Source organism: Rhipicephalus microplus, chromosome 2 (assembly GCF_043290135.1).
Source record: "Rhipicephalus microplus isolate Deutch F79 chromosome 2, USDA_Rmic, whole genome shotgun sequence".
Lineage (NCBI taxonomy): Eukaryota > Metazoa > Arthropoda > Arachnida > Ixodida > Ixodidae > Rhipicephalus > Rhipicephalus microplus.
The window spans coordinates 30,098,600-30,122,500 of NC_134701.1; the positions used below are offsets into that span (position 1 = coordinate 30,098,600).

General features: G+C 43.7%; 1 protein-coding gene and 1 long non-coding RNA gene across 3 annotated transcripts in view; one reads left to right on the forward strand and one right to left on the reverse strand.

The window, feature by feature from the left end:
* Window positions 1-23,901, forward strand: part of Sh (Potassium voltage-gated channel protein Shaker) — a 535,670-nt gene that overhangs the window by 169,862 nt on the left and 341,907 nt on the right. The gene's annotated exons all lie outside the window — the stretch shown is intronic.
* On the reverse strand, window positions 12,031-15,209 carry LOC142796194 (uncharacterized). Its single transcript, XR_012893608.1, has 2 exons — window positions 14,968-15,209; window positions 12,031-13,995 (listed from the first exon to the last, which is right to left on the reverse strand). It is a non-coding gene; the product is annotated as an uncharacterized LOC142796194 (long non-coding RNA).

The window sequence follows — 23,901 nt, forward strand, 5'->3', positions numbered from 1 at the left end:
GACAACACTAAGGTAATACTTTATATCAGGTGCGACCGAACATATATTGAGCATCCAGTAACACCGGAGCCGGGACAGCAGCCAATAGGTGTGCCTGACAGTTAAACGTGATAACGTGAGTTTCACGCTAGTTGCTCTACACATTTAATCTTCAGACCACTTTGACCATTATATCAGTGACCTCAGGGCCATAAAATATCACTGGCGATTTTAACGCTCATCACCCAATGTGGTGAAGCGGGAAGATCGATCGTCGGGGAAGACATATGTCCTCCTTTGCATCCGATCACGAACTGTATTAATTTAATGACGGTTTTCTATGGGTTTACAGGGTCTAACATATAGTAGTTTTCTCAGCCTAACTTTTGTATCACGTAGGCGAAGTACCAATGTACAGTGGTTTGCGTACAATGCAACCCATGGCAGTGATCACATTCCCACCCGTACAAAAATCAAGACGTAAATATGTCGCCGATCACTACCTCTCCACGGATCGACTAATTTAAGTACAGGTTATCCAAACAGAAGTGGTGCGAGCGAAACCAAGAAGGTTATCTTCAAAGCCTAGAAAGTATAATCATAGTCGCTATTCAAGAGGCAACGTTTAGTTGTGCCCCTTTGTCAGACTTTAGTAAATATGAAGGGTAGTTAGAGCGACTCCGAGCAGTCCGTCGAAGTGCCGATCGACGTTATTGGGGCGCGAAATCCGTCTACGGCTTGAGGGGGGCGCGACGCCTACAAAAGAAGATTCATCGTGGAATCAATGCACTGCAGTCACAACGACAGAAGTCGTTATGCGAGTCCCTCGATCTTCACAAGCCTCTCTAAGACTTCAAGATTTATTGAGGTTGTTTTGAATACTGTTCATGATAATTCACAACATTGATTATACACACAGCCATAGGCTACTAGGGTGTCTAACGGGAGAAGGTATACAAGCAAAATACCAGTTTGTATAAAAAATCTGAATAATAAAGAAACATTTTTCAAAGAAAACGAACAAGAATACACGAGAGACTTCATTGGGATTTAGGAGACGTAAATGCATGATAGCACGTACAGAAATGCAACAATATAACATTGTTACACCTTGTTCATAATCATACAAAGTAACAAGTACAGACAAAACTTCAAACTATGTGTAAACTATTGTACATAGTCAATACTATTATTCTATATTTAGCAAATATTTTTAAAAGCGCTTTAGAAAGCCTTAGTATATTTAATCTGAAGTGGTTTGTTACTCCACACATTAGCTCCTGCGAACTGTAGTAAGCGTTCACCATTGGTAGGTGGAATATTAAAATTCTGCGATGCCATGCATTTGGTGACGCAGGAGGGGGAAGAAAAGATAGATACATCAAAATGTACACTGTGTGCAATGACATAGGGGATGGTGACTGCGGTTTCATGTTGCCGTATGTAATCAAGATGTAGAATTTTCAACTTGTGAAACAAGGGCGCGCTGGGTTCATTATATGCCACATTATCTATTATTCGAAGCGCTCGCTTTTGTAATATGTTAATAGGGTCGAGGTAAGTTTTAAAGTGCTCTACATCGTTACCCACTTTTTTCTAAACACATACAGTTTTAAAGGGTCATCCCCATGAGTCTAATCAGTATGATAGGTGACAATGAACAAACAATAACTAAAAAATTCGGAGAATATTACTATTAAAATAATTTCTAGCAGACAGTGACATACAGCAGCCAGATGCTAGCTTAGTACATACAAAATTTGTTTGTTTTTTTAGTCTTATTGGCTCTCGAACGCTACATGGAGATATTTACATTTTTTTGCAACCTCAAGTTGGCAGTTGTTCAGTGTAAGTCAAATTGACGTGCAGTTTACGTTTCGATAACGGGAGTGAAAATTTGTCTATTTGGTTTTCGGTGCATTGAGTGTCAATTCGTTCGCTGTAAACCACATACAAATATTTTTTAGTTCTTCATTAGCTCTATATTCTAGGTCGGCTATAGTGTCGGCAGTATTCATTAAAGCTGTGTCGTCAGCGTACATTAGGAACTCAGCCAATTTGAGCATACATGGCGAATCTTTTACATATAGTGAGAATAACAGTGGCCCCAGGACAAACCCCTGCGCTACCCCTGCCTTTTTGCTTAATATTGCATGCTAACAATTTAATCACGTCCATCAATGTAGTTCGAAAATAAGCTAAAAACTTTGCCGCGGAATCAATAGTGTTTTAATTTCATAAGTAGGTTATCATAGTCGGTGGTATTAAGTGACTTTTTTAGGTCAATGAAGGCAACTGCTACGAGAAGGTTGTTGTGTAATGCTGTGTTAATCTTCTATGATAACACTGATACAGCAGTTGATGTGGAATAGTGTGGTCTAAATTTGTGTTGCTCCGAGAAAAAGCTTTACAATCTACTAGGAATAGGCGCATTTGTTTTTTCAAGAATCTTTTTGAATATGATGTTTATAATGCTTAACACGAATGTGGGCCGGTAGCATGAAGGATCCGAGTGATCGCCCTCATGTTATACCGGCACAAATTTAGCGTTTTTTAAACAGGATGGGTACGTTGAGGTCCGCAAGCAATGATTAAATACGTGGCACAAGATGTTACTCAAAATATCAATGGTATCTTTCATTAAGCGAGCTGTAATACTATCTAGACCACTGGCTTTGTTGGTGCTTACATTGGCGACTGTGTCAGGAATTTCATTCTCGCTGATGTGATGAGCAAACGTATTTGATAAGAAAGGTGAAAGACATATCATTTCGCTACGAAAGAACTTCACGGCTAAGGTTGAACTAATATCAGTAGACAATACATCAAATTTATCAAGTATATGCGCATCAACTACATCAGGTGTGACATGAAGTGATGGCTTATGACAGACAACTTCTTTTACAGTTTTCTATGTTTTCTTTGAATTCCCTTGTGCTTGCAAAATAGGTCGAGAATAATAGACCTTCTTTTGTGGCATAATAAGAATCACGGTTTCGTTTCTTAACAGTTAAAATGGGCCTAAATAATATTTATTTTCTTTGTGCTGTCTCCACTTGTGGTACTTCTTCAGGAATGCAAGGATCTCTTTTGTCATGCAAGGAGTTAGCAGAGTGTTATATGAGCTTGCGGACACGTTTGCACAACCGCATTCAATGATATGGCGAAGGCCTTTTGTTATGTTCTCGAGCTTAATATTAATGTTATCGTCATACAATGTTTGAAATTTGATGGAGAGAATGTTATCTCGTAATAGGTTGCAATCTATTTTGCTTGTATTGCTGAAAAATTGTGCATTTTCCTTTGGTGTTTTCCTTAAGAAAAAGAAGATAGAAAGGTGACCTGCTAATTGTTCATTAAAAACACCAGCATTCACTTTCGATGACACGTTAGATAAAACATGATCAATTGTTGTTGCCGGCGTACTGGTTACTTTCGTAGGGGTATCTATGAGATTTCAAAAATTGAATGAATTAGCGAATTCTTTTTACTGAATGTAATTAGAGTTATTGGTGTGTATATTCATATCCCGGAAGATGACTGCTTGGTTCTGGTACTTAGTTAAAAGACGGAAGAGAATTTTTTGCATCCAATCAAGAAAATGTGCTGCGTTGGAATTTGGTGGATGGTAAACTACGCCAATTAAGCCGAAACAGTGGAGTTTGGTAAAAAGTGCTTCCAAATCAGAACTGTGGCTCAGGAAGGGTATGACTGTATATTCTCATCCTTTTTTTTTTACAAAAAGCGCCACTCCGCAGCTTCGTGAACGTGAGTCTCGCAGATGTGATATGGATTCGTGTTTGTGAGAGTCAATGTTGCACTAAATTCTTACAATATGGTAGGCCACCTGCTTGCCACGCGAACGGAGTGGGTTCGAGCCTCAATAGGACCGATAATTTTACTTTTCGTTTTATTCGCGGCTTTCTCAATTTTTCGCTCACGGACGATTTTTCGCTCACAACGAACAGTACTGATGCCGACGGCGGAAATTCTGCAACGCGAGGTCTCTAACGCTATCGTTTTAAAAACATTGCCTCAACTACTTCGCCTCTTCAAATGCCTCACTCGCCACCAATTCCGACGATAAATTGATGTAGCAGAATACTTATGAGCCAGGGTTGCCAACAAAGGGTCCGGAATCGCCGTGAATAACCTAGAAAACGCGCTGATGTCCAGAAACTCTCGTATGGACAATGTGTTCTCCCTAGAGAACACTTAGCTGTATTTGGCAGCATGCAAGCGTTCGTCATCTCCTGGAACTGTAAGAGTCACATCGCCCTTTCGACCCCGGACAAGCAGCTCGGCGTGCCCTCCTAGTTGTATACAATGACTCGTAGAGCAACGGTTTCGTTCCTCCTTCGTGGAAGTTCAGCCGTCTTTTGCCCATGCTCAAACCAGGCATATCTCCTCTGGACTTGGCCTCTTATTGGCTCATCGTGCTAGCCGGCTCTTTTGGAAAGGAATGGTGCTGACTAACCTAGAGTTCATGGTGTCAGGAGCATAACAACATATACCCGACGTTATGACTGGCTTTTGGCGTGGATGGTCTCCCACAAACAATGTTATTAGCCTTATCACGTCTGCACAACAGCAAAAAAATCTAAAGAGATTATCAGCGGCAATGCTCTTAGAATTTGAAGGTCTATATGACAATGTGTTGCATGAAGATATCCTGGACACAGAACCTTCATTGTTGACTGCAGCAAAAGTTGGTGCAACAATGCACCATTGTACTAATCGCGGTGTACCTCAAGAGGGCTCCTCAGCCCCATACTTTTTAACCTTGTGCTCATCGGCCTCGTTGAGATCCTTTCGTGGTCCGTGCATCTGTCGATCTATGCAGACAACATTTGCATCTGGGCATCCGGGGTCCTGCGCCCACGTACAAGTCAAAATTCAGGGAACAGCTACACTGACGTCAAGCTACGTTCAAGGAAGGGTACTGGAGCTGTCGTATAAGAAATGCTCACTGGTTGTATTTACGCGCAACGCAATGACCCAATACGTCATCATAATCGATGAACGCACAATGAGCAAAGAAAATAACAACCATTTTCTGCGAGTATTAACAGATAGTGACTTGTTCTGGAGCCCTCATATCGCTCACATGAAAAAATAATTCAATATAATTGCCTACGTTCAAAGGTTCCTTGTGAGAAAATCATGGTGTGCATTTGTACGAGCGATGCTTCAACTGTATACTGTACTTTTCTTTGGCTTCATGCGCTACAACCTACCTGTGCTGGGCCGAACCTGAATAACGAACGTACGCATCCTCCAGTCAATACAAGCTCAAGCGCTGAAAATGTGCCTCCGGCTTCCGAGATGCACATCCTCCACAGCGACTGTCACCATCGCTTGTGAACACACTGGCAAAACCTACAATCGTGTCGATGATTTAGGAACGCACGTACGACATGTCACTCGGATTTGATCGCACCACCTCACCTCTCTTCTAACTTCCAGGCCACACTCTGCATTCTGCACTCTAATTGCTCCACATTGTACTGTGATTCCCGCAAACTGCACGCACGCAGCAAGACCACAGTTGCCATAATCGTGTCTATATTCACTAGACACCCTCACAACCATCCCTGGAATGTAAAAGAAGAAGCTGTCATCAAGTCTGGCTTTAAAAGAAACAACACTATTCTTCTCGCATGAGAAACACAGTGGACGTATTCACGGACAGGTCGGTTACTTCTGCAAGCTCAGCAGGGGCAGTGGTGATTCCGTAGATTGATTGATTGATGGATTGGTTGATGTGTATGGTTTAAAGTCCCAAAACCGTCATGTGAATATGAGAGACGCCGTAGTTAAGGGCTCCAGAAATTTCCAACACCTGTGGTTCTTTACCGTGCACCGAAATCTTAGGCCTACAGCAATTTGGTCTGTATCGAAAATGCAGCCACCGCAGCTGGGAATTCGATCGCGCGACCTGCGTGAAAGCAGTTGAGAACCTTGAACACTAGAACACAGCGGCAGGGCTGTGATTCCAGAGAATTTTATGATAATAAAGTTCAAGACATCGCATCTGACATTATTAGCGGCTGAAGAACTCACCGCCATCCGTGCTGCTCTGGAGTCCTTGGTCGAAGAACCACCACAGACATGGTCAACCTTCTCCGACGCCGAAGCGGCCCTTCAGGGCATTACCTCGCCATATTATCATGGACCGAATGAACAGCTAGTCGCTGATAAAATACTGCATTATCACCGGGCTATAAAGAAGCAGCATGACAGGGTACCAATAGATGCTGGACCATGGCGGCATCCACATAAACGAACGTACTGGTGAAGCAGCCTAATCTGCTCATGACGCTAATCTTGTGCAGCTGTACCATTAAAAAGAACGGACGCCACTATAAGGCTTCAATCACTTGCTCGAGAACTGACGCTGGCTCAGTGGAATTCGATGGCATTTAGCCACGCCCGTCTTCATAACTTGGGCCCGCACATACAGCTCTGTCTTCTGTCGAGAATAACCAAAGCTGGAGAGAGACGTTCTCGTGCCGTCTGTGCCTCGGGGTGGGCTTGACGAATGTCTATAAATTTCAAATCGGAATGGCCAGCAGCCCGATATTCGACAACCGTCGTGGCGCGGAGAGCAATTGCCCTTCTTTTCTGCGATTGTCCTCGCTCAAATGAGCAGAGCAAAGAACTTTCGAAAGTTTTAGATAGACTTTATGTTCCCCACTTGTCGGAAGAAAGGACTACAGGACACTGGCCGAGGCCCAGAAGGCACTGAGATTGTTGTTGCGCTTCTTGCGGAAAACTGGTCTCAGAGACAGACTGTAAGCAGTGTCGTGGATTGTACTGTTGACTTTTTTTTTACAGCCAAAGCTGTTATGAGATGACAACTCGGGTACCGCGCTGTTCTCCACCACCGCCGGTGTCCGTAACCACATCGCGCGAAATTAGTGCACTAGTGACACAGTGGGTACTCGAACCCGGGTCCGCTGGGTGCCAGCCCAGTATTCTACCACTGAGCTACACCGGTGCTTGTGACTTGTTGTCAAACTTTCCTTAGGCAGGCTTGATGTCGGGAAAGCAATCGCGCTAATATGACTTACAAAGCATTTTAAAACAGCGAAAGAACAACCAATCGTCACACAATGTGAATAACGCAACGAGTGAACCGTCCAATGCTCGAACCCGTTGTTGTTGTTGTTGTTGTTGTTGTTGTTGTTGTTGTTGTTGTTGTTGTTGTTGTTGTTGTTGTTGTTGTTGTTGTTGTTGTTGTTGTTGTTGTTGTTGTTGTTGTTGTTGTTCACCTATTGATCGTGGTGCATACCAACTATGGGGGATCGGCCAAGAATCAAGTGGTTTAAGAATTATTCAGATTTAGAATAATGAAGATATAATAGAAAGATTACCGATAACCTACAAAAGTGTGGTGCTTAATGGAATTCATACAATTATTTAAATAAAGAAACGAATTTATTCTTAGAATAGAGCAATATTGCGACTTTTACTCCCCTCCCCCCTCCCCTTGTGCAGGGTAGCAAACTGGACGCATAGTCTAGTTAACCTCCCTACCTTTCCTACATTTCTTCTCTCTCTCTCTCTCTCTCTCTTATACGTATATAATTTTGTCGACATGTTAGGATAATGAAACAGGTTAATTAGTCAGCTTATTAGTTTCATCAATATTGTTCCGGACGGCCGCGCATACTGTCCCATTAGGGAACCCAGAAATGGAAGCTCCAAAAGAGAAAATTACAGGCACAGATAAGTCCATACCAATACCACGTAAAGGTATGTCTAAAAGTGTTTTTTCGTAATGTGCTAAACTGCCTGCAGGGCAAAAAGAAATGATCTATTGCTTTCAGTTCATCACAGAACGAGCACAATGGTGAAGGTGCCTGATCAGACCTGTGTTTATAGAAATTTAAATTTGGTACCGCGCAACGCTGCCTTGTTATAGCTACTTCTTGTTTACGAGTGCGGCAAAAGTATCTTCGCCAGGGATATAGTAAACGGCAATATTCTGTAGAGTTTGTTAGTGCTGTGCCTCTAAAGACTTCCATAAGCGTATGTCTGCGGAATCTAGCAGCAGTCACATAAGCGTATGATGAACAGTGTGGTAGAATCGGTTCGCTAATTGACAACTTAGCTAAGGAATCGGCTATTTTATGTAGAAATAAGCCTTTATGTCCAGGCACCCAAACTAATCGAACTTTTCTCAATTGCGCAGGCACTGAATGGAACGCTTTTGTAACTTGATTATCAGCACCAACGGAAAGTGCCGCACAGGGAAATAGGGAATCTGTTATTGTGATAGCTGATGTAATTACTGTATCTAACTTGCGTAAGGCGAGCACTACTGCCAGAAATTCAGCCACAAAAACGGGTATGAAATTGGGTTGTCAAAGGGAATACATCCAATCTAAAATAATGCTGAAAATACCAACCCCTGACTTTTCATCACATTGCGATGCGTCTGTAGCAATAATAACGTACGTTGTATTACTGTGCAGGTGATCTTGTAATGAAGCATTCAAAATATTATGGCGAAGTAATTTGGTATTATTAGGGAAAATGTTGCTAAATATAGTTTCCACAGGGTATGAACTATCACGACTCGGCAGGATGCCGCATATACGTACGTTTAGAGGCTCCAGTAAATTTCGCCAAAGTATAATTTCTGGGGTGTGAAATCGCAGCCATCTAGCACGAAAAATGATTCTGGGGTGGAAATAAAGGCTGTTTCTGAATGTTGTAATGGTGATTCATAAATTCTCAAGAATGTCTGAACAGTCAGAAGGCGAATTATACGAGAAAGCGAAGGAACCCTCGATTCGCGATACAGCACATTGTTAGCAACTGTTTTGCGCAGGCCTAAACAAAAGCTTGTTCTTGTTCCCTTATTAACGGAGGCGCATACCCACTTCAGCCATAATTCCTCATCGTCGCTGGCCACTGCATGAACAATTGGCACAAAATTCCTCGCAGGTGTTCAGCGGATACCACGCTTTTCAGAAGAATGACACAGAATAGCATTGTGAAGGCCGGTCTACTACCCAAATAAATGTAATAATGTTGACCTAGTGGGTATCAAGCAAGTGTGGTTGGAGTAGTTGCCCAATAAGTGTGCGTTATCTGTGTTTGCTCAAAGTCTCGATTCATCACTGGACTTCCTGCACCTTCAATTCCTTTGGAGCAGGACATGGTGTTAAGCAACACGAGCTCAAGTTACAATAACCAGAATGCGTTGTAGAGTTCCAAGTCTAAATTTTTACATGCACAGAGCGGGTTTGGCGGTCTCCCCTTATTACCATATTGCAACGAACTCGAAACTATCGAACACTTCTTGTTGAGCTGCCGACGTTTTTCCTTGCACAAAAAAACGTATCGAAATTATATTGCGGCAATGTGATCTACCAGTTACGTCGGCCGTTCTGCTATCATTTGGAGCATTTGCGCTGGGGCACTCGGACAGGAGTATTTTCAAAGCTGTCGAAAAGTTTATATGCGACTCGAGTAGATTTGGTAGGTGTATCAACTACTAACAATTTTTTATTCGGCCTTCCAAGTCAAAAGATCTTCAGTCTCTGTGAAGTTACACAAAATAGTGCGACTTAAAAATACAATTATTCATAAATAACGTTACATTAAAAAATCGTCTCAAAATTATTATCCCTTTTACTAAATATTAATCATAAATTCAGTTGCATGGTCAGCCCGACTCATGGCCAATCCCCCAGAGTGGGTAGGTGCCAATGATCCAAGAAGCATCATCATCATAATCATTATCATCATTAACATCATCTTTATCATCATCAACTGTTTCAAAAAGGCTCCGAAAGACCGCTCTTCTAGCTTTCGCTGTGACTGGGCTGCGCCTGCCGCACAGGCGTGTCTTTTTTTTTTTTTTAACATATCTCTTCTCTGAACTCTTAATCCTCTTACCCTCTTCTCTAGCACAGAGTAGCCAGCCGGTCTGAGAACTGGCTAACCTTCCTGTTTATCCTCTCCTCTTCATACTCTTCGGAAGGCTGCCAGATCATTAGCACGCAGCTGCTGCGGGCACTGCCTCCCGGGTCTGTTTTTGTGCCCGAACTACACCACTGGCCTGACTTAATGCGAGCTCTGTCACGTTTCTACTGTCAGTGCTTTTCTGGAGTTGTCCGGGGCACAGCCATGTTCAAGGTTTTGGAAGAAATTATCGCGTGCTTGGTGGCATGGCTGCGACGGGGTAGATGACTTATGTCACTAACAATGAAGCCAGTGGTGCACAAGCTTGGGTTCGACGCTGTGAATGACGTAACTGATAACACAGTCAACGGAGACCGCTCGTGACACCACTGCCGCACCGTTTTTCGTTTCACCTATAGCATATATAGCTTTCGCTGTAAAAATATATCAGTCATGTTCGTTTACAGCGACTCATTTATTACCACGGGTTGGGAAACGCAACTCCTATACACCAGAACACAGCGAGCTCAGTGCTTGCTGCCATATTGAAAAGCGTGTGGCGCCGTCTGTTACAAGCGCGGTGAAGCAACACTCTCAACTGCCAAGCGAGCAGACACTCCGCAATTCAAATGCGAAACTTCACGACTCGAGTTTGGCTGTAAGCATGCTTTGCGCTGTTCCTGTGGTGCAAGTTTATGCTGATTTTGGGTGACACGCCGAGGAGACCTTCCTCGACAGTACGGAGTGTCTGCAGCACGTGCATTGCAGACTACGGAAGCTGCTTCATCAGGTACGCTCAATTGCGATTGAAAGAAACGCAAACAGCGGAAAGCGTTTCTTTCAACACAGTTGAACTGTGGCGTGCCTTGGGTGTGACAAGGCCTAATTTGTGATGTAAGCCGGCGTCAACGTAGCATCAGAACCTGGTTCTAAATTACGCTCATGCACCGCATATGTATCAGTTGCCAGTCCTGCCGGGCACTCGGAACACAAGCGTGCTGCAAAATTGCCAGACAGAACAAGATTTTAAAATGCTACGGTGACGCCGGCCGAAAGCACGTGTAAATTCGCCTAGTGACAGTCAAGGCATGTCGTAGTTCGACCGAGTCGAAAGTCATGCTTTCCGCGCCGTTCTCAATTCTTTCCATCGTTGTCGTTGGCCGGTACAGTTGTACCAAACATGCGCGGTGTGTGCATCCACGCGCGAGTCGTAATACGTATATCCCATTATAAACATGCGGCCTGCGAAAGAGTACGGCAATATTTTTGTCCCACATACTACAGGCATACTACAAGCAAACCGCTGCTGTAAAGTGAAACAGCTGGAGTCGCACTTGAATAAACGCAACAGGTATTCTTACTTGTACACTTTAGTGGAATCGTAGGGTTTTCTGCTGATTGCGATTATATCCTAAGGTGGCGGAGCTCGGCGTTCTTCGTTGTGGACGGAAATCTGTGCAATCACAAAACACCGCACCGGCAAGATTGCCGCGATGCGCTGTGAACTTCACAGGCAGTGCTCAGCAATCTCTTCTTCTTGAGCTGGTTGTTGTCGCATCAGATGACAGCGCAGTGGTGACCAGAAAACGTTTTATGAGCGGGCGCCTCGTGAACAGGTACTTTTTCGCATTTTAAACTCTAAAAGACACTGCATTCCATGCTAGCGAGGCGCGCCTTGGCAGTTGCAAACAAATTACACTCTAAGCCAAAACGGAGCAACAGGGGTATAGGGGTTGCTCCTTTCAGGGAGCAATTGCATTGCCACTCCCATTACTCTCCTAAAAGGAGTAACTGCAGAGGGAGGAACCGTTGCTCTCCTTTCAGTTCCTCCTTCGGGAGACGAACAGTTACTCCCTCCAGTTCCTCCCTGCAGACCAACAGTTACTCCCACCAGTTGCTCCCTGCCGACCAACCATTACTCCCAGCAGTTGCTTTTCTAGGAGCGACAGTTACTCTTTACCGTTCCTCCCACGTGTTCGCAGTTACTCTCTGAAAACCAACTGCACATGCTTCCAGTTACTCCTTGGGGAAATGAGTATTTATCTCGAGTATGCTTGTCACACGCTTAACACATGGCGAGAGCTCCTTGGAAGAGCACTGCTTGGGTGCTTCTAACACAAAAAGTGGACAATATTGAAAGGAAAATAAATGCTTTATTGTTCTTTTTATGAGGCAACGTGTGACCACACGTAAAAGTAGACTTCGCCACACCACAGCCAGCACTAAACAAACACCATAATACATCAAAGGTTTTCTGCGTCATCCGTGGAAAAACAATTTTGAATTTCTAGCATAGGGCAGTCTGTGTCATCATTGGTGAGAGAAGGGCAACTTCTCCAATTCTGAAGAACTCAAGTTTCGCAGCTGGTGTTTCCATCAGGCTAGCGCAGCAGAACGTCACCGCAGGCATATGTGAAGCATCTCATTGCTGCAAGAAAAAAATAGAAGTGTGAGGTTAAACATGCCAGAATCAATTCATAACATTGAGTCACACACACTGCAGCAGCGCTTACATTCTAGGATGTCTACTGCAAAACGAAATGTGAAAAAGAGGAAGGTTCGGCCAAACGTTACTTGGCAAGCCATATAAATGCTGATGTGGTAGACGCTCTTCACATGATGTCTCAGACAGCAATATTCTGGAAGAAAATGTGCAGCACCTCAACAAGGCATATTTGTAGCAGTTAAAGATACCCTTAGGTTCAGTTAACTTGTTTCCTATACACAGCTGAGTGACATTTCTATGAGCCCCTTCACCAATGGGCATTCTAAATGAGGTCATGTGTGTGGCAAATAACACGTACTGTCCGCTCATGTTAAAATACTTATTTAGCTCGTGCACATAGTTGCTCTCGATTCTACTGTTCTATCATACGCTGCTGCGTCTTGAATTGTGCAATACCTGTAGGCACAAGCCAAGCACGCAAAGCCTGCTTGAAAGCAACCATTTGCAGAGGCTACATGATAATCTTCAGTATATTTCTTTGTATCTGACGCAAACGGCTGGACAAAACTATAGACAAATAAATGTAGACAGTGCTACCTTCAAAAAATGCTTTAAATTTAGAAAACTAGGGTGCATTTGTTCACTCGGTTGACGAGTCACAGCCACGAGATATGTAAACGAAGCAATATATCTTAAGGCATGCACAGATATTCTGATTCTTTGTTTGACAGTGTCACAGATAGCTTGCCAATACATATATATTTGAGAGCAACAAGATGTGAAGCTTTTATTAGTTCAACGTCTTGTTGGTTCACAGCCAAACAGGTTACTGCTTGTTAGATAAATTGGAATAAGCACACCATGGTTTCCAAAAAAAAAAGCATTATTAGAAGTTAGCTCCCGGTGTGAATGTCTGCCTATTTATTTTGTACTGCCTTCTACATGTGCCACAAAGACATTTGTTGAGGATGTGCTACCAGTCAAGCCAAGATCACATACTTGGTCAATGTGATGGAAATACAAACATTAGAAACACTGCCACCTCTAGTAAGAGCATAACACTTCAGTATCTTGGACTAGCAAAGAGGTGCACAAGAAAGTTAAGCCCACTCTTGCGGAACTTTGAACGCGAATATTTCAGAGTGGGGGAGGTCAACATGCTGTGGCACTTTTAAACCCACGAAACATCTGCAGAAAACAGGGTATAGGCAAGTCAAGAAACGCTGTTATGAAGGCCTGCGCATGGACAGCTTTGTGAATCTAGGCCCAAGTGTTATGCTTTGTGCAAGCCAAAATCCATGTAACTAGGGAAAGCATACATTTAGGAGTACCAGCGTAAACAAATCTTGGCAGTTGGCTTTTTAGTACAAACAGCAATCCCTGCAATGAGAACATAAACATTTTATCTTAACGGTAACAGTGTGAGCACACACACGGGCCAGCGGAGCCATGTCGAATTGTCAGTGCCAGTGTAACCATGTGGCATAATGAACTATTCTCTGGCCAACACATGCACAGTTTGCCCCTAAAAAGCGATGCTTTCATATACGTAGTACAAAAAGTCTGCACTTACCAAAATTCACTTGTTTTCTGTACTTTAGCATCATTGGGAGCATATTTATCTGCAGTATAACCAAATTTGTGTCATATCCCTGAAAAAAAAGTAAAAGACATGCATCAAATATTGTTTAATTTGGTAGCAGTGAAGTCAGGTTAAGAACAGCCAAGTGGGAATCAGCCTAATTATGTGCATGCGGCAAATCCCAAACGGCGTTATTGAGGTTGTCGAAATTTTCGTCGATTGGTATTAACGTCGATATGTGACTTTAACGACATGCCAAGTTTTCACAGCGCATAAAGATTTCATGATGCAGAATAATGACAGCGCTAACGAGAACATACAGCATTTATGATTGTCTTTTACAATATTCAGTCAGTTTTGCTAAGGTTTTGCATCACTAAAGAAATCTGAAAGATTTGGGTCATTCCTCCTACAATTGTTCTGTCAATATGTAAACTGCTCGCTTGATGGTGCACTTATAAAATAGTACGTTCAGCGCAGAGGTGAAGCAAGTGACGCAGTGATGTGGGCAGATTTTTTTTTTTAGGCGTGCGGGGAGGGGGGGGGGGGGTCCGCTTATCTGAATAGGCCGGGCAAGCGAATATGGTCGTCAATTTGGGCTCCCTACGCCCGGCCTAAAAAAATTCTGTGCGCAACCGCCTGGCTATGCCAGTGAAGTGATGCGACAATGATTTGTTCACTTACTGTTTTACATACACTTTACATCTCTAAAAAATGCGGCCCAAGGCCCCAACACTCAGCCGTTAACATTACATAAAGCCAATGGTAGAAAAGTGCCAGTATGAATGCAGCTACAACCCCGCCCCAATGTTTTTTCAAGCGAGGTAGTGTTGCGGAAATGAACTTTTAACTGAAAAAGTACACTGGCACTGCAGTGGTGACAGGGGAAGCAAGAGGGTATGCAGGCGGTAATAGAGGTAATTTAGTCCGATACGGCTAGCAATGGATACGGTGAATAAGAGCAAATCATTTCTCTTTCAATAGCGCAACCACTCAACAATGTATTGTAAGAGCATTAAATGTTGCTGGAAATGCCACTCACCTGCACGCTGATGCATGCACAGTCCTTTGTCCGACGAGCGAACAGGCTTGCAGATAGCTGAAGACGTGTTTACGATGTGTTTGTTCCACCCAGCAGCAAAATCCACAACTACTTTGCGCTCCATAAAGATAAATATACACTAACCTTCATCACGAATAAGTAGAAGCGCAAATCTGCGACACACACACACGATCAAAACATAGCTCACAAGCGCGCACGTCCATGTGCTCGCCAACCACAGACCAAATGAAAATGAGTAAGTAGTGTGAACGCGAACCTAGTTGCGCCGAAAAAAAAAAAAAACGTCGAGCAGTGGCAGCACAGGCGTCAGCGCAATAATTTCAGTGTGCTCTCCTAATACAATTATAAAAAAAAACTGAGGTACACTAAAACTCATAAATAAATATAAAAAGTTGAGTGTAATTTTTATTTAGTGCTAGTCAACATAAACACTGAATAAAAATTACTTTGTAACTTACATCGTTTGCTACTCTAGCGCCACACTTCTCGTGCGGGCGCAGATGGCGCAGATTTGTCATTCTGCCCTCAAACTACACGGTGAAGCGTGCTACTAAGTGTATGGCTGATGAGAAGCGCGTCTGGGTCCACTTTTTTTTTTTCTCCGATATATCTGGGCGGGGGGGGGGGGGGGGGCTCCTTATGCACGTGTTTTGGTGCTTGATCGACTTTGACGCCCTTACTTCGCGGACGAACGGCGTGTCTAGGCTTTTTTTATCGTTGTTTTGCACGTGTTTCGGCGTTCGGTCCGCTGTGACGTGCCAACTCTCCATTCTGCTGCTGCGTGTGTTAGGTATTTGCCGTACTGTATTCTCAGGCCTTCTGTGTTCAGCCAGCGCTGCTATCTTATTATCTACGGATGCTAAAATAAATCACTGTTTTGGTTTGGTGAAGTTTGGCACACAGAACAAACAATAATCTGGCCCATGAATATCAATGTGGGCGGCATGGATATTTGTGTGCGGTGTCCTGCCGGGGAGTAACCGATGCGTGACGAGAGAATTTACAGCGGTTCCTCCTTCCGTTGCTCCCTTACAAACTTAAGATGAATACAGTTGCTCCCCCATTCTCCAACAAGTCGGCCATCTTGTTCCGCTTGGTCTTTTCGGAGAGTAACAGTCGGTCTGAAGGAGTAAAAACAGCCGTTGCTCCCATTTTGGCCATTTTTGGCTTAGAGTGTATAGCGTCTCTTGGAGCGAGGGTACACTACCGAAGGCGCCTGGGTGCGAGATGGGCCTGCTCCCGTCTATAGAGGTGTAGAACAGATGCCAATAGAAGGGAAGCACAGTGAACAACGGCAGGGAAAAGAGCAGGCTTTAGTTGGCTGTGCATGTCTGACACTTGAGACACATTGTTTTAGCAAGAGAAGACGCACATGCACAAAAACAAAACGCGTAGTACGCAACAAGATAACTCGTTTTGTGTACTACGGGCCTTTTTTTATGGAGGGGGGGAGGGGGTCTTCTTGTTTTAAACAGCATGTCGCAAGTGTGGACGGCAGTATATTAGGAGGTCATTAATTATAGCAACAATAAGGTATAAGGTTAATATTATTTTCGCCCAGAAAACGTTGATTGAAAGAATGATTGAAAGTGATTATCCGCTTAACTAAGTTGTCCCGTCAATAGAAATCTCTCACACATGAAAAAAAAACTTAGCACAAGACTGGAGTAACTGGAAATTGAGCTAAATAAATGTGCATAAACATCCTCATGAAAATGGGGATGAGGCTGACATTCCAACAACTTTGCGTAGCTTCGTGGTATCGGCCAATTGATTACGTGCTTGTTGCACTGATATGCCATATTTTCAAACCTACAGAACTTATTGCGCACGACTCATTCACGCAAAACAGCATGAATCTTTGAGTTGCACATTAAATCGCACTTCTGCATGCTGCATGTAGGTACCGTCAACCCGAAAGTATAAAGGAAGCGCTGATGGGAACTTGGGTGCATGGCGTATTATAACATGTGTGCTGCTTGCACTTCGGCCACTCTTCAATTTCTCCGAGGATGCCAAAGTTGCAACGGTTCTTTTAAAAAGCAATCAAAATCAATCCGGAGTCCGGTGAAATTGAAAAATGCTCAACAGACAGTTTTTTTAGCACTCCCCCTAACAACCAAATACTGATAACCACGCACAAATGAGTCGGAAGTTTTCATGCCAGCGCTCAACAATTGCCGGTGACAACAGACTGTCGTGATCATCCACTGCGGCACTCGTTCGTTTGGAACCTCCCAAGTCGTTCATCATCTCCCGAGAGCAGCTCTTTGTCACAGTGTACGTGAGTTTTACTGCGATGCCAAGAGAGCTCGATGGAACTGCCATCTCTCTTGTTTTTGTTGAGAATTCTGTTCATTCTTCCTTGGAGGCACCTCTGACAATGATTCTTCTCTGGGATTCAATGGCAACGCGGCTTGAGGGAACAATGAAGCAATAAAAATACATTGTTTGCCAGAGGCTGCCTGAATGAAGAATCATGCCGTTGTCACCCTCGCAGTGGTTGCTTTTTGCAGGCGTGCTTGTTTCAACGGTTCTGGACGGAAATATACGCGCCTGTGTGGATAAGTCGTTCTCTTCCATTGTCACTTATTTTTTCATTATTTCAATTTAGACCGACGTAATTGCTACAAATTCAGCAAATAAAATGTTACTAGAATAGTGTAATACATATACCGCAGTTTACTGCTGCAAGTGCTTGCAGTTTACACGGTATCTTAGTTCGAGTTCACTGGTTTGTGTGGAAACAAACGCCTCGGTAAACTACTGCGGAACGAGGGGTGTTTTCTTTGCAGGTATTTCATCATGAAAGTGAGCCTCACTGCCACTCAAAACACATAAACTGAAAGTGCTCAACGTCATCACGCTACAACTAGGAAATAAAAACATCTCGGCAGTAGTTGGTTCGTGCAGCAATAAAGTTCAATTACGATGTCATTGGGTGATTTCGTAGAAAAGTGTCTCAGGAATCCTTTAACGTTGGAGCGCGACACCGCGGATAGCCAGCCAGGTGGCGGCAACGAGCTGCGCTAGCCTCTGGTGGCCAAGCTAAAGCGTGAATTCAAATCGAACACATTCTGGGGGATTGTTTGCCCATGAATGGATGAATCCTAATAAGAAAACATATCGAGTGATTTTTTGTTTACTATCAGCGGCGAACGAGTATACAGACGCTACGCTCGTGCGGGTAGCGAAGACAGGAATGTTACAATCTTGGCAACATCTTTTAGCAATCACCGCCGGGGACGCTGCGATGGCGCTGTCGCAGGAACTTCAGCTGTGGTTTATCGGAATGCGATGCATCCTGTAGCCATGGCACGCCGAGTGAGAGCAAGGTAGAGGATGTGAAGAAATGAGAAAACTGCAACCTAAATGTTGCCCCGCCGTGGTGGTCTAGTGGCTAAGGTACTCGGCTGCTGACCCGCAGGGCGCGGGTTCGAATCCCGGCTGCGGTGGCTGCATTTCCGATGGAGGCGGAAATGTTGTAGGCCCGTGTGCTCAGATTTGGGTGCACGTTAAAGAACCCCAGGTGGTCAAAATTTCCGGAGTCCTCCACTACGGCGTCTCTCATAATCATATAGTGGTTTTGGGACGTTAAACCCCACATATCAATCAATCAACCTAAATGTTTTAGAAGAAAAAACCGACGTGTCGAAGACGGGCCAGCTCCTTCTTCTAGGGCGAGAAGGCTAGAGATACGGTTAGGCGCCTTTTTTCTATTCGAACCACTACCGGCACCACCGCCGTACGGGAAAGACTCGCCGTGACTCCTCGCAAGCCCTGGCTGTAGAGGGAGGACAATGCGGGGAGGATGATGTTCTCCGATGCCTGCTGAATGTCCCAGGATTCGAGGAGAGGTTACTTTCTTTTTTCCAAAATTACCGCGTCATCGGGATGAATTTGGTAGTCAAATCACTCGAAATGTTCTGCTATGGCACTCCGTTCACTGTTCTATTCACCGAAGTCGTTCTTGTCCTGCCGCATTCTTTCGTGAAAGTGTTTTGTTTCCTTAATATAGGAAGTCGGCGCACGGGACCCGGTACATGGTGCCTTGAGCTTTTTCGCAGGTGCACGATCAGCCGAGGAATGAAGATACCGCTAGTGGTGCATGGCTTGCGGGTGACGTCCATACCTGCTTTTCTCAGTATACGGCTATTGCTTCACTCTATTGTAGTAACTTTGGCTTCGCTGGTGCCGGCAATGTAGGGGATTGACATGCTGTGTCGCTGCGGCGATGCAGGTGTCAGGCTTCTTTCGTCTTTTCTCTTACGGAGGGCTCTGCGAATATTGGCTTTTGTGTAGCCGCCGGCACCGAGGTCTAAGTTTTTTTTTTCTTTTTATTCCTCCTGTGTCGCTGTGGTGGCGATCAGATTCTTTCGGTTCTCTTAATAGGGCTTCGTAACACGAGAAGCTCATGGTAGATGGGATGATTCGAGCTGAAATGGAGGTACATCGTCCGATGTTTGTAGGTTTTCTGAAGACCGAGAAAGAAAAGCTGTGTCGTTGCCTTTTCAAGAGTACATCCAGCAAAAGAGAGAGCCGAGTGGTATACTCTTTCCGCTGTGAACTGCATCTCTGGCTCAATAGAGTTGGTCACTGCGTCGTGCTCCCTACCGGGCTGCAGAAATTAGGCACCTTCTTTCTTTTCTAACCACTACCACTACCATAAATATATTTCAGGCAGGCGAGTAGGTTGTCGACCTCATCAGATTTCACCACACAAGCAATCGTACACATAGCGAACCGAAAGCTTGAGTTTTGGGTCATACACGAAAAGCACCCGCTTTTCAATGACCTCCATCATGGGGGCCGCCACCGTGATTGATATCGCAGCACCCATGGCAGGCCCACTGGTCTGCATGTAGAAAGCTTTGGTAGCCTGGCTGCTCACCTGCCTTTGAACTCTGAGGCAGGTGAGCAAGCAAGCATTTTGTGAGGTTATTGTATAGTGAACATGAATGACAATTAGTGACATGAAAATCATGACACGTACAGCATGGTTTACATGTCATGCTGAGCTCGTGACCGGTTGGCTAGCTTGATTATTCACCAAAGATAGTGAACCGGCGGCGAGTGCACCAAAATAGGCACCAAAATCGCCAAATTCACCAAAATAGGTAATGACATGAAATAATGCTGGCATGTAAATGCCGGCGTGATAATCTTGGTGGGTTCAGGGCCGATTCACAAGCTTGAAATAAATTGCACATGTGTGACATAACTGTACGTCAAAGATAAATGAGAGGTTAAAACACGGAAATGTTGCATGCATGTTATATAAACCGTGATTTAAATGCCAAGATTGTGGTGCACTTGCCGCCGGTTCACTATCTTTATGTACACGGAAGCTAGTATGACATGACGTTACTGAATGACAAACATAAATGATAGGTTGTAACAGGAAAATACGACATATTACATTGTTTCGTTTCAAGAGAACATCACAAGAAAATATGGCGTGTTACTGGTCACTGCCTGTCGTTCATGTGAATCATACAGCCACCTCCCGCAATACCATCTTTGCATATTTCAAGCTGCCGAACCGTCCACAAGAACGTCAAGAGTTCAGCACTTACAAAATGCTGCACATAACACGCATGTTGTCATTCGCATGTGTACACATGTTATTTATATCTTTCATACAGTCACATCATGCACTATCGATTTTGGTTCATATCAAGATAGCGAACCGGCATCCAGCATGCCATGAGCGTGGTAATTATTCATACCATACAAGTCGTGCAAGTCATGATTTTCTCTCATTCATCTCTCATTTACATGTGTCATACGCGTATATCTCGTCATTGCACTGTTGGCATACATCCGTTTACTTAGATGACTATGAAAAAGCCCAGACCACGTCATATAAATCAAGTTGTACATAGCATACGTGTCATGGCTTGTACGCTAGCACCAGTCACTTATGTTAGTTATGCACTGTCTTTACGCCGTACTATAATTCAGGTATATGTAAATTTAATGAAGTGGCCGCTAGAGCATCAAGGCAGTAGCGCGTGAATTGGGCGGCTCATCAAATGAATGTTCTGATTTTCTTGATTAGACCTGTCATTTATCAATTTATCATGCTATCATGTCATTCGGGATAATTTTGGTTAATTGATTGATATGTGGGCTTTAGCACCCCGAAACCCCTTACGTTTGTGAAAGACGCCGTAATGGAGGGCTCCGGACATTTCGACCACCTGGGGTTGTTTAACGTGCAACACATTTGAGCACACGGGCCTTAAGAATTGTCACCTCCATCGAAAATGCAGCAGCCACAGCCGGGATTTGATCCCTCGACCTGCGTGTCAGCAGCCGAGTACTTTAGCTACTAGACAACCATGGTAGGTCATACCAATTTCAATGAAGAGAGAGAGAAATTTAGAGGAAAGGCACGGAGGTTAACCAAGTTTAGCTCGGTTGGCTATCCGAAACTTGGTGTAGGGGAATAACAGTGAGGAAATACATTGAGAAGAAAAGAGCGAGAATAAGATGGATAAATAGCTCAAGACTACACGGCACGGTCTCACACCATTGTTTCACAAGCGCTCGTGAAGTCCGGTGGTCTTTAAAAAGCCTAAGAGAGCTTTCATGATTGTGCACTTCTGTGAAACCATCGTCCAAGGTCCTAAGATGTTCTTTTCTGTAAATGGCCGTGAATCCAGACGACGGCGCTTGGTTTCCGTAACACGTCATTTAGACTGGTATGCTGGGCAGTGGCATAGAATATACTCAAGCATCTCCTCGCAGGCGCAATTGTTTCATGCCGAACTGCTTGCCATTCCAAATAATAATGAAGATAGAGCAAAGAACAAGTTGTTAGGGGGCAATATATTTATTTATTCGTTTATTTTTATATTTAATTATTTATTTATTTATTTACCTTGAAGGCTTGAAAGCCCGGGGACAACCCTGAATAATACAGCGTAGTACAAGTTCAACACAGACATCTAAGATGATACAGCAATATCTTCGTGCCAGCAGTGGAAACGTCCTCTGGGGCTAAGTTAACGGGCAAATGTGGAATACAGCTGTAATTCAAACACGTCAGATACTTAAAAACGCTCTAACTATACAAGCGGCATCGCAATCAAAGAATGACCAATGCAGTTTTTGTTTACCAGAACTAAGCGGAAAAAAAGATGACATAGTTCCAGCAATAATATGTCATCTGAAAGCGGATGATTGTGCAAATATTAAAAATGACAGTGATTCGAACTTCTGTGATGTATACAAATGCTTGAGCAAAATACACATGACGCCAGAATGTATGTAGGAACCAAAAAATTACGAAGTGCATTTTAATGTGCAAAGTGTCGAGAAAGGGGGGGGGGAGGGGGGAGCACTTTGACACGCAAAAATTTAAGCGGTAAAGTGACATTTCAGACTGTTTACTAATGCTTTACGACTAGTAAAAACTGCAATGTCCAATAAAGCTGGGCCAGTTGGTACAACACAATATAGAAATGAGCGTCTTTCCTGTCAACTGCTTTTCCTTCTCCCTTGTGTGCTCATATATTTCCACATTACCTGCAATGTCAGTAGGAAGCTGATTCCAGGAACGCATGGCTCGTAGTACCGGGGAGTTAAAGAAAAGATTGGTACGGGTGAAGATGGACTCGAAGTCATGTTGATGGTCAAGCCGCAGCAATACATGATGAGCTTCGTTGATATAGAAAGCAGCACGTGATGACGAATTGTAATAAATTTTATGAAAAAAATGAAAAAAAGTGTGACAAGCCTACGCGTTTCCAGAAAATCAAGATCAATTGAAGGTTTAATTTCTGTTATATTTGATGTTTGCAAGTATTTTTGGTAATAAATCGAGCAGCTTTATTTTGTACAGATTCTAATTTATGAATGAGGTTTGTCTGATCCGGGTTCAAAGTTAATGATGTATATTCGATTTTTGAACATACAAACGTGTTGTAAGCCAGAAGTTTAGTGGTGGTCTTTGCGAGACCTTAGGTTTTGCCGAACAAAACGAAGTGTCCTAGCTAACCATAGCCTCTTTATTGATGTTCCATTTCAAATCAGATCACAAATAAACACCCAAGTAGTTCATATAACTTGATGAGGGTATATAAGTGTTGTTTAAAATGTAGATAGATAAGACAGGGTTAGATTTTACAGAGTATCGAATAACTTTGGTCTTGTAGACGTTCATTTCTTTTTGCCAATCTTTACAACATTTATCGAGTTTATCTAAGTCCAGTTGTAAACATCGAGCACCCTCAGCGCTAGTATTTTCTCTATAAATTATGCAATTATTCGCAAATCATACTATTGTAGAACACCAACCATTAGCAATACCGTTAATATAAATTAAAAACGGGATCCTTCCGAGCCCAGAGCCCTGAGGGAAACCAGATTTCACATTGATCTAAAGAAAGTAGAGATTATTTACGAACACTGATTGGTAGCGGCTGGTTAAAAAATTGGTTATCCACCGATTAATGCTTTTGTTGATGTTGAGCCACCTTAGCTTGTGTAGGAGGCATGACTGATAGTTGGGCCAGTTGGTGATACATTACGGGCAGTAACAGAGTACAAACTCACGTGTGGAAGGGACACAAACAGCGCTTGTTTGTGTCTCTTCTCTTCGTCTCGTGAGTTTGTGCGCTGTTACTGCTCATAATTGTGTAGAAGGCGCAAGTGAGAAACCTTGATTGATATGTGGGGTTTAACGTCTCAAAACCACCATATTATTATGAGAGACGCCGTAGTGGAGGGCTCCGGAAATTACGACCACCCGGAGTTCTTTGACGTGCACCAAAATCTGAGCACACGAGCCTACAACATTTCCGCTTCCATCGTAAATGCAGCTGCCGCAGCCGGGATACGAACGCGCGACCTGTGGGTCAGCAGCCGAGTACCTTAGCCACTAGACCACAGTGGCGGGGCAAGTGA